We start from the raw sequence: 12,050 nt of genomic DNA, 5'->3' as shown, positions 1-12,050 counted from the left end.
AATCTTGCATAATTACCAAAATGCCCTTATGCACAAGAATGAACCTAGAGTCAATCCAACCCTCATAAACCATGTCATCTAGTATATAGACTCAGATCAGGACCGTGATGACCTATAGGAGTACTGGCTCCCTCGGAATCCAATTTTGAAGTTAATTAAACATTCAACTAAAGAGAATCAACTGCATTCCAATACCCTATGTAAATAATAATGAGATGAAACTCGAGTTCATAACCTACTATCTATTGCATGTAGACTCCCCATAAACTAAGTCTTCATAATCTAACAAGGTAGTGTTATTACCTATCAAGATTACATCTCCAATCCTTGAGCTACAAATCTCACTTATTATGTGATCAACTAACATACTCAAGCTCAAAAGAGCATATGTCATATTCCATTAAATGAACTATTACAACACCAAAAATTTCATGATCAAATGTCCTTTGGACCACCCAAGAGGATACATTGTCTCAATATCATGAGATATCATGGTGTCTTTATTGAGAATACATATTGCCACCAGCTTTCATCAATAGTGATATAATCCATTGGGATATATGATCACTTTAGGATCTCACCCATAAGTCAAAGTCTCCAATTGATTTTAGCACGAACTCAATATCCTCTCAAAGTTGAGAGCTCAAGCAATATAGTAGTTTTACCATAGGTCTTGTCCAATGTGCATCACATGCACTAGTGCACTCACCATGGGAAACCCATCCTAACGACTATGATAAGTCATCCCTCTAATTAGGAGGTAATACACTACAATCTCTATTAGATTGCCCAAATCCATGAACCAATGTAGACAACTTATCTATTTAATAAAAACTCATAACTTATATTTTTTATGCAACTCCTAATGCACCCAAACCATGTACAATGTAAGAAACATGAGCCAAATATTTAAAATAAATGTCAATACACCAAAGGGATAACAAAGAGATAGTTACGTCAAACTTTGTTACATCATGTCTTGTTTTTAGAGGCTCAATCCCAACAAGCTAACCTCAAATTTGTTCCTTTTAAGGTGGACAAAACCAAACCCTACTAGTACTAGTAAACTCTAACAAATCCCTAAAGGAGTCCAAATCAATTACATTCTCTATCACAAAAGGTAAAGGTCAACTATTATATCCCATTGACAATGGTCGAAAAGTCAACTCTTATTTTTAGTTAACTAATGTCAAACAAACTAGAATCAAACACTTTGTTTTATTTATTCAAACTTACAAAAACATAATATCTCTATATTTTTTTGTTATAAACAAAAGAAAAGGTTGTAACATATTTTTCATGAAAAATATATTTGATCCATACATAGATACAAAAATGACATTTTATAAATTTCAAAATAACATATAAAAAGAAAATGATTTATTATTACAAAATTTGCATTAATTTCCCTTGTCTTAAAGAAGTACTCAAAAACCTTGAAGAAATTAATTTAAAAAATGTACTCCTCACCTAACATAACATAAGAAAAACAACTATTACTATTAACTCTTTATCTAAAATTCTAAGTATAATAATCCTAAAAATTTTATGTATTAATATTAATATTTCTAATTATCAAAGATAATTTAATTAATTAATTTCTTATTTAATAAACATTAATAAATTTCTAATTTATATAAAAAAATTTCCCAATTTGTTTCTAAGAATACATCATTAATTTAATTTATTTTATTAATTAAATTCTATTTTATTTATTAACTTAACATCCATCATCATCATTATTATTAGTATTATTACACCATCAACTAACCTTGTACTTCACCCTATTCTTAACACCTTGTTAATATTATATATATTTTCCATATTCTCTCATGTTAAAGATTTCCTTACTTCCTTATTTCCTATTTTATTTATTTTCTTTCCTTATTTTATTTTTTTTCTTTCCTTCACACAACACACACACAACTATCTTCCTTTTCTTTTCTTTTTTTTTTTTCCCTATCCACACATGGCTAATAATTTTTGTGTTACTTAAAATAATGAAGATTTTTCATTTGTTGTCAAAAAATTCGAATAAGTACTAAAAAATGATAATACTAAAAATAGGCCTAATATTGAATTTTGTTCTTACTTTTTAAAATGTTGATTGTTGAGATAAAATAATAAGTTATTTTGCTTCTCAATATTTTACCCCATGTTTGGTTATTAAAGAAATTGAGGAAAAATATGAAGGAATAACAAAAAAAGAAAAGATTAAAAAATAAAAAATAAATTTAGGTTATGCTCAATTTTAGGAAAAGAAAACAATAATTTCAATACACTTATTCTACATTAACTAATTAAACAAGACCATTGACAAAATAAAAGCAATTATGTATTTACAGAAAGAATCAAATATTGATAACAAATATGAATCAAATACATGACAGAATAATACATAATATACATAAGGAGGGAAATGTACCTTATAAGATGTAGTTTGACACCAGTAATGACAACTCGTAACTCTCCTCAAATGAATTCAAATGATACAATCAAATATAACACTCTCTTACCAAAAATATACAAAACAAATAGAGAGAAAACCAAAGACAATGACCCATCGACAAAATGTTGTCACCCCCCACTAAAAGAACCCTAAAGGTTTTCCAGATTATATAGCCTTCTTCAAGTCATCAAAATATAGCCCTCCTCATGGAGCTCATCAAGCTAAGACTAATAGAATCCCCAAGTGCAAATAATAGGATAAACCCAAATGCAAAATGAAAGCAAGCTCAATATAATGAAATTAAAATTAAAATCTTAAGCCCAAATCAATATAAATCCAAATCAAATTAAATCAAGTCCAAGCTCACATTAAAAATTTAGTTAAACCTAAAGCCCCATATTCATCATGGAGAATGAGGATAGGTAAAGAGCGAAAGAGTTTAGAAAAGATAAGAGAGTATGGAAGAGGGTGGTGTCGTTGATGAATGGCAGCGATGATATGTGGTAAGTAGTGATTAGTAGTAGAATTAGGTATGAGAAAAAAAAAATGAAGAAAATGAGAAAATGAGAGAAAGATGGGTAGTTGTGGAAAAATAAAATGTGGTTTTTAAGGTTCTCTTTGACATGATGGAGATGGGGGGAAAATGAATAGCCAAGATGGGTTCTTCTAAAATGGGTATAAATGGGTTAAAATTGGTGGTCTACACTTTGACAAACTTGAAACTTGTTGAAATCCATAGACTTGATGTTGGTAACCCCGAATTACTTCGTTTCCATGATGATTGATCTTCTCTATTGTCCAAAATACCAAGCCATTTTACATAGTAACTCTGGTCAAGAAAAACTAGAGAAAAAGTCACCACAACTTCTATAGTACTTTAGGTATCATTCTTAAGGATTAACTTATGGAATTTGTCAATACTAGGATAAAGGAGTAACTTTTATTTGAATCCTAAAGTGAAAAATAATATGTGAATGAAGTGAAACTAAGTAAAAAAAAAAAACTAAATTAATAAAAAAAATGAATATTGATTTTTAATTCAATTGATTCAAGTCTAGGGTTTTTCACAATTTAACTTAAGGTATAGAAATAGAGAGAACAAGGTTTTCTTAAGTAAATTGATCTTAGGGTTTTAGGATCCTTGGCCATTTGCAATCAACTTGATCTTTATAACTCAAAATTGCATCTAAAACCTAATTTTTCATTTTTAAAACAAATTCCTAAAACTATTGTTAGGAATATTAGGCTAATCCAACCTATGATAATCACCCTAGAGGGGGGGGGTGAATAGGGTGATGGTCTCTTTTTACAAATTTAAACTAAGTGAATGTAAGAGACAATTATATGCAAGTATATAATAAGCAATATAAAGAGAATTGCATATAAATTAAAGAGTAGGAAAGAGAGAATACAAACACAAGAGTTTATAGTGGTTCGGCGCAACCCGACCTACATCCACTCTCCTCTAGCTTCAATCCCATGCTTGGGGTTCCACTAATTCAAGGCTTCCAAACCAAGCCTTCAAGTAATACAATTGGATTATGGTTCCAATTCACCCTCTTAGACTTTTGGCTCCAAGCACCCTTTACACTTCTCAAGAGATACCACACTCTTGAGAAACTTCTTCTCAAATGTTTACAAATAAATTATCTCACAAAAATCCTAGCACAAGAACTTTAAGCTCAAATGATACAAGAAAACTAGGATTGAAAGGTGCACTAAGGATATGCAAGTTTTAGAACAATAGTGCACTCAAAAACGCTCTTCCAAGGCTCAAATATAATTAAGAAAGGTTTGGGAAGGTTCAGCTTTTTAAACAATGAAGATTAGAGTCTTTTTATAAAAGAGAAAAGCCAAACTACATGTTTGGGGGTTCAATCGATCGAGTTAGGGATCGACCGATTGACTAGCCGTTAGCATTTAATGCTTGGCAGGTGACCGTTGGACCTCAACCGGACCTCAACCAGACCTCAACTGGTTGAGGTTCAACTTTGATCGGTTGAACAACCGTTCTGGAAGAAAGATAAAGTTTTTTGCACCCTTGACCGGTTGAGCTGGGGGTCTACCCGGACCTCGACCGGTTGAGTTTGCGGTTGACCAGTTTCTCATCTAGTTCAACCGATTGAGCCGTTTTTTGGCTCAACAATCAACTTTTTCAACTTAAAACCTTTTAAAACAAGTTTGAAAAACATGAAATCATCAAATTCTTAAAATATTTAAAACAAAATAAATCTTGGATGATTTTGGTGCATAAGTAAAGAATGTAATGCATGAAAATCCTAGTGCACCAACAACCTTACAAAGAGATCTTATGAAGCTTGGGTCTTGAAAAACACTTCTCTTTGAGGTGGTCTTCTTCTTCATGATTTCTCCTTGGCTTGAATTGTCTGTGTGATTGCCACTTTGCAAGTCGTCTTGCCTAATCACACTTGAAATATAATCATTAGTTCTAAACCTTATTTTGTTATAATCAAAATCAAGATTAACCAAACCTTGGTTTCACAACTATCAAAAGAATGAGATTGATTGTTGGTTTAAGGTTTGGCTTTTTAACCTTTTCTACTCCTTATAGCTTTGTTTTGGGACACATAACAATAGAAAGACTAGGATAATTAATGATCAAAAGTTTCCAAAAATCACTAGTATCGGGTAATAACCTACCATATCATTCCCTAAACTAATTCACAAGAATAGGATAAACAATTGATAAAATGAAATCAAACCAATAATTAATCTCATTGTTATAACAATTTACCCATTGTTCCTATGAGTTTCCAACCCTTAGGTTTTCATGTTTCAAGCCTCAAGTTGTATTTTTAGCCTATCATGGGGGTGATATCACATTTACAATCCATAATAGTGCAAAAATCCATAATTTGAATCAAAAGAAACTAAACACAATATATTTAATAAAGAATAAAATAAATAAACCAAAGTTCTCATCTTCTACCCTACAAAAATTTCAAACTCTTGGAATATCTAAGATGCCAAAAACCTAGAACTAAGAGAGTTTATATAGTATCATTAATGACTTAACATGTGACACACTCTCATTTGACACTTATTACAAGGAGAAGTCATAAACAACCTAAAACAGCTTAAAAAATTATGAGTTCTAAATGAGTACAATGCATTTGAATTGGATTGAGGCATTTGGAATTTGCTTTGACATGTCTCAGGGCTCAAATTTGATCAGCAATGGCTGAGTTCAAAATTTGGATGAGTCTCAAGTAAATATGAACTCATAAGTGGAAGGAGAAGACTCAATTTGAAATCAAGATGGTGAGTTTGAAATTCATAGGAAATTTCAAACTCACCCATTGCCTATGCAAAAACTTTGTTTTCGGGTTCCAAATACGTGTCTGTTACTTGAAATAGGTAGGAAGATTCAAACTTAGCCTCTATCAAAAGTTTCCTTGCATTCCTTTGAGCTTTAAATGGTCAAAAACCATTTTGAATTCAACTTTCATTTCCAACCAATTTGCTTCAAACATGCATAACTTCCTCGTTTCAAATTTGATTTATGTACCATTTGAAGTTTTGGATTCTTGACTTTCAAAGCTTTGAAATGATATATATTTTACCTAAAATAGACATTGAGAATTTCTCCAAAGGTCACCTCAAAGTCAAAGTATATGTTGCTACCAAATTTTAAGTTCCAAATTTCCATGCAAACTTGATGAATCTTGCTTCATAACTTATTTCCCATGTTTGTGTGCTTTCTTTCTTACTTCATAATAGTCATTACTCATCTCCCAAACTCATGATATCCTCATCATGCCTTTCTTTATAGTCATGAGTCTTTACTCACCAATTTCCTCATTTAACCCTTTCTTGATCTTTCAATATTTAAAGTGATTCAACTTGCACATTTTTATTCCCTTGAACTTGAGATAAATCTCCAAAATAAAAGTTAAACTCATGGCTAAGGCCTTAGTGTCAATTTAGGCCGAGTAGGATGATGTATGTGTCATATGGTGCATAAATCATATCGAATATATCCCATTAGAGCACATATTTTGGCTCCAATCACTGGATCTCGTAGGCTACATGTATCTATTTCTAGGCATCTTTAAATATATTATAATGAAAACATATGGCTATAAAAACCATATTAGAATAAAGCTCTAGAGATGCAATATTCATACCTATGTCTGGATGTTCCCAGATCAAAATACATAAAATGAAGAAGAACTCTGAAAAGTCTAGAGGTCTCATACACCCAAGATCTTCCACCCGATGACTCGAACCACGATCTTAGCATTCCAAAATGTGGGCAATGGAAAAAAGGAAACTTTCACTCTCTCTCTCTCTCTCTCTCTCTCTCTCTCTCTCTCTCTCTCTCTTTCTAAAGGTGGAAGATGACTAACTGAAAAGTCATTGGGAAACCTTAACCCATAAAAGGATATTTATAGAGTTGTCAATTGGGCTTAAGTGACTTGAGCCCATCAGGGCTTGGGTCATTTAATCTAGCCCAAAATGGGTCCTAATTTATTGATTAACCACATATGGTCATCTAATTAATCAATTAACCCAAACCAAAAACCTTGTTCATCATTCTCTATGCAATCTTATGTAATTACCAAAATACCCTTATGCACAAGAATAAACCTAGAGATAATCCAATCCTCATAAACCGTGTCATCATGGTATATGAACTTAGAGCGGGGACCATTGGAACCTATAGAAGTACTAGCTCTCTCAGAATCCTATTCTGGAGTTGATTCAACATTTCACTAAAGGAAATCAACTACACTCCAATACCCTGTATAAATAACAACAAGACGAAGTTCAGGTCCATGACCTACTATCCAATATATGCAGATTCCTCGTGAACTAGTTCAGTAGTCTAACAAAGTAATGTTATCATATATCAAGATTATCTTTTCAATCATTGAGTTACAGATCATATTTATTGTATAATCAACTGACATACTCTAATTCCAAGAAACAAATGTCAAATTCCACTAAAGAAATTACTGTGACCACAGATTTCATGATCTCATAATCTTTTGATTACCCAAGGAGACACACTGTCTCAATCCCATGATATATCACAGTGCCTCTATTGAGAATACATGTTGCTACCAATCTCCATCAATAATGACCCAACACATAGGGATATATGACCACTTTTGAGTCTCACCCATAGGTTAAGCCTCTTGTTGATTTTGGCACATACTCAATATTCTCCCAATGTTGAGAGCCCATGGAGTATAGTAGCTTGGTATTGCATCATGATTCACCGTAGATCATATTCAGCATGCACTACGTACATTAGAGCACTCACCATGGAAACCTATCTTGATGATCAAGATAAGTCATCCCTCTCATTATGAGGTGGTACACTATAATCTTTATTGGATTGCCCAAATCCATAAATCAATTGTGGACAAGTTATCTACTTACAAGGAACCCAAGACTTGTATCTTTTATGTAACTCCTAATGCACCTAAGTCATGTACAATGTAAAATACATGGACTGAATGCTCAAATAATGTTAATACACCAAAATGATAGCAAGAGGATAGTTAAGTCTAATTTTGTTACATCATACCTTGCTTTTAAGGACTCAATTCCTATACTTGAAACTTCTTAAAATATGTGGATTTGAAAACTTTTGAAATCCATGGACTTAAACATTCTCAAAATCCACCATCGACATTGCAGATGAATAGTGACTTATTGGTACTATAGATGAATATTGATATGTCTGGAATTTGAAAACTTTTGAAATCCATGGACTTAAACATTCTTGAAATCCACCGTCGACATTGTAGATGAATAGTGACTAATTGGTACTATAGATGAATATTGATATGTCTAGAATTTGAAAACTTTTGAAATCCATGGACTTAAACATTCTTGAAATTCACCATTGACATTGTAGATGAATAGTGACTTATTGGTATTATAGATGAATTTATCCCACCATTTGACATTGAATTCTCTTGAAAGAGAAAATGGAAAAGGATGAGATTATTCTTATTTTTTTATATATGTAATTCTAACTTAGAATCTAAGGAATTCTTAATCTGGAACATAATGACGAGAGTTTTGGTTGTGAAAAAGACTTAGTGGTTGTCTTGCTTTTGTAAAAGTTGAATCTATCTTGAATTGTAAGAGGAAGAATTGACTTAATAAGACTAAGAAAGATCCACCAATTTTGAAACCAAGTAAGAAAACTTACTTGATTACAGGTTTTTTAGGATTAAATGAACCACAAATGCTATTAATTTTGTAATTAAAACACAGTGTACCAAATATTCATATAATCTTGGTAATTGTAGTTCAGAGAATGGAATAATTAACTAGAGTTTAAAAATATAAGGGTTTTGATTCCAATATGACATTGATAAACCCTTTAAAATTTGACTTTTGGAGAATGTAATTCTCTTGAGATTATTCCTACCAAGGTTATGAGTAATTTCAACAAAACAATATCTACATGTATGAACTCATAAAGTGAGCAAATTTTGGAAGGATCATTTGAAGTAAAATGAACACATTTTGGAAATACATGAGGAAGAATTTTTTTAGATATCTTATGTTAGCCCAAGGATTCTCCTAATCGTGTTTTGATGATAACAAACCATGGTTAAGTTACCAATTGGTTTGAATTATAAATAATTTCAGGTGTTAATTTGAAAATTCATCAAATGACCCAATGGATGCACAATCAAGACAATTGGAAGACCTTTAATCATAGAAAACATATGTAAGATGAATGCATGGGTGCACTTAGGATTTTTATATCTTTTCATATATCTTTAAAAACTCAATCTATGCATTAAAGTAACATTTCCATCTAAATCCAAGTTCTATCAAATGAACCTTAGGCAAAATGTTTCAAAATTGACATTAATTTGCCTAAAGACCTTACCTAAGTGTTAGAAGTAAAAAAAAAACATAAAAATATAGTTTTACAGGCCAAAAATAGTGAACCAGTAGAAGCACTGGCCAACTGGCTCAACCGGCTATGGTACCAGTCAATCAATTACTCATTCTCGATCAAGAAATGTAAAAAACTTTCTCTCTTCTAGTAGCCTTTCATTCCCGGTCAAGGGATATGTCTTCTCGATCGAGATTCAGTCAAAGTCCGATTGAGGGTAACAATCACCTGCCAAGCATTAAATGCTTCAATGGCTAATGAACCAGTCGACTCCCAGCTTGACCAATCAAGGCTGCTTTTTAGCAGTTTGGTTCCTGAGGTTAACAACCTATAAATTGAGAGTTTCACTTCATTTATGAAGAAGAGAACACCATCATTTATTTGTTTGCTTACTTGTTCTTACCTTAAAAGCTCTTATTATTTTCTTAGTGCATTAAATCTCCATTTGCATATTCTTTAGTGCATCTTTGTGATTCATCCTAGCCTTGAGTTGTATTTGAGCCATTGTTGAGCTAAGTTGAGATATTCAAACTTATTATTTGAGTGTTAAAATCTTTAAGTGAATAGAGACTTGAAGAAATTGTGTAAGAGCTCATTGGAGTTGAAATCCAAATGTAAAAGTGATTAGAAGCCTGGTTGAAGTTTCAAGTATAATGGAACTCTCACTCAGTTAAGAGCTTGAGAAGAGTAGATGTAGGCAAGGAAGTGTTAAACCACTATAAAATCTGAGTTTGTTTTCTCTAACCTTATCTCTTTATATTTGTGTTTCTTGTGCTTAAATTTATTTTGTTTGAAAAAGAATTTTTTAAACTCCAATTCACTCTCCCCCTCCTTTTCTTGGGTGTTTCCTCTATTAAGATCATTCCTTATTCTCTCATCTTCAAAATTGAATTCTAACTTGATAAGAGAAATTTCTAAGGTTTTAGGCTTTTCAAACATATTTATTAAAATGAAAGGAAGAAAAAGGAAGTGTTGACACAATGCTAGAACTGTATTAACTTTGAATTGAAAAGGATTTGACTTTGGAATTGGAATCTTGAATATAACTTTTTGAAGGTTGGATTAAAGGAAAAACTAGACTTAAAGCTTTAAAAGAGTTTGTATTTGTTAAAAGAGGAGAAGGACAAACATTTGAAGACAATGCATATGATAACTTGGTTTGCTTTATTGAAGAAGGATAAAAAGAGGATCTAATGGGAGTACCCATTAGAGTTGAGAAACCTTACCCCACAAAAACTCCTGACTAAGGAAGTTAGGAAGAGAATTTAACTCTCCTTTGATAAATTCAATTTCAAAATCAAAATTTGAAAATAAAGTTTGTAATCTTGCAAAAATTTGTTTGAAACCAACTTTTAACATCCTTTTGTAAAAATATATTTGACAGCTTTGCAATTTGTTTCTAAAATAAATTTTTTATTTATCAAATCACTTTGAAATTTTGCAATGCACAAAAATATTGATAAAACTTCACTTTTAATGATTGAATAATTTCTTTAAACGTCAAACCAAATCCCTAAATGATATCTAACTATATGTATTTGATTATTATACTTTTGTTTTAATATGCTTCCATATACTATATTAAATGCATTTGATTTTACAATGAGTAGTGCATGAGGATGTGAAATGTTGATGGATGGGAAGTGTTCAACTCTCTATTTAATTTATTTGACTAAGGCATAATGTGACTTTGTCCATGTAGACACATTTTTTCTAAGTTTTTTTGTATAAAGGTTTGCAAATGATTCTTAAATTTTTTAATTAGTCAAAAACATAATTGAAACATCCCAAAAATCCTTGAAATTTTTTCTTGTCTTTAATTTCATTAAAAAAAATTGTCAACAAATTATATTAACCTTTGTATAAACTATCATTTCTTAATAAATTTCATGTCCTAAAAATATAATTTTTGTTTGAAATAATTTTATTTTTAAAGTAGAGCATGCCATTCCAATTTTTTGATTAGATTGAAAAGCTTTTTTTTTTTTTTTTTTTTAATGTGTGAAATGTTTTTTCAATGACTTAGAAAGTGCTAAAACTTCATCAATATAAATAGTAATGAAGTCATTCTTTATATTTTGAAATTCAAAAGGGGTATTTTTTTTAGTAAAAAAAGCATGATATTTCATTCATAATGACAAAAAAGAACGTTAAAATCGGTTTTAAAAGCATTAGGAATATCAAAACAAATTCTTGTTGAATTTTTTTTTTAATTTCTTTTACTTTCTTTAGAATATTTTCTTTTAAAAGGTATTCTTCTATTTTTTTTTTTTTTGTATTGAATTTCTTTTAACAAGAAGTTTATATGAGTTTGTTTTTTTGAACTAAATTTATCCTTTGATCGAATTTCTTTAGATCTAATGTATTTTGTTTTTTTTTTTGAGTTAATGGATATAAAAAAGGAAAAGAAACCAAATTTCCTAATATTGTAGTTTTGATACATTTTTAACTTACTTGAAATGGATAAAGTAATATAATAAAAGGATCTCTTAAGATTAAGAGTTCAAACGTATTTTGTACTAAGACAAATTAGGTTCTAAAACAAAATTTGTTTTGACATATGTGAGTTTTGTATTCTATTTTGAGTCTACTACTATTTGCAAAGAAAACCCTTTTTTTTTTCATAATATTGAGTAGGTACTAAGCTTTCTTATATATAGTTGAGATTTGCTCTAAACCTAGGTTTCTAAGATCATTCCCGACTCTAAG

Source organism: Vitis riparia, chromosome 10 (genome assembly GCF_004353265.1).
Source record: "Vitis riparia cultivar Riparia Gloire de Montpellier isolate 1030 chromosome 10, EGFV_Vit.rip_1.0, whole genome shotgun sequence".
NCBI classification, from domain to species: domain Eukaryota; kingdom Viridiplantae; phylum Streptophyta; class Magnoliopsida; order Vitales; family Vitaceae; genus Vitis; species Vitis riparia.
The sequence above is the reverse complement of the archived record's forward strand: the minus strand, read 5'-3'. Positions refer to the sequence as shown.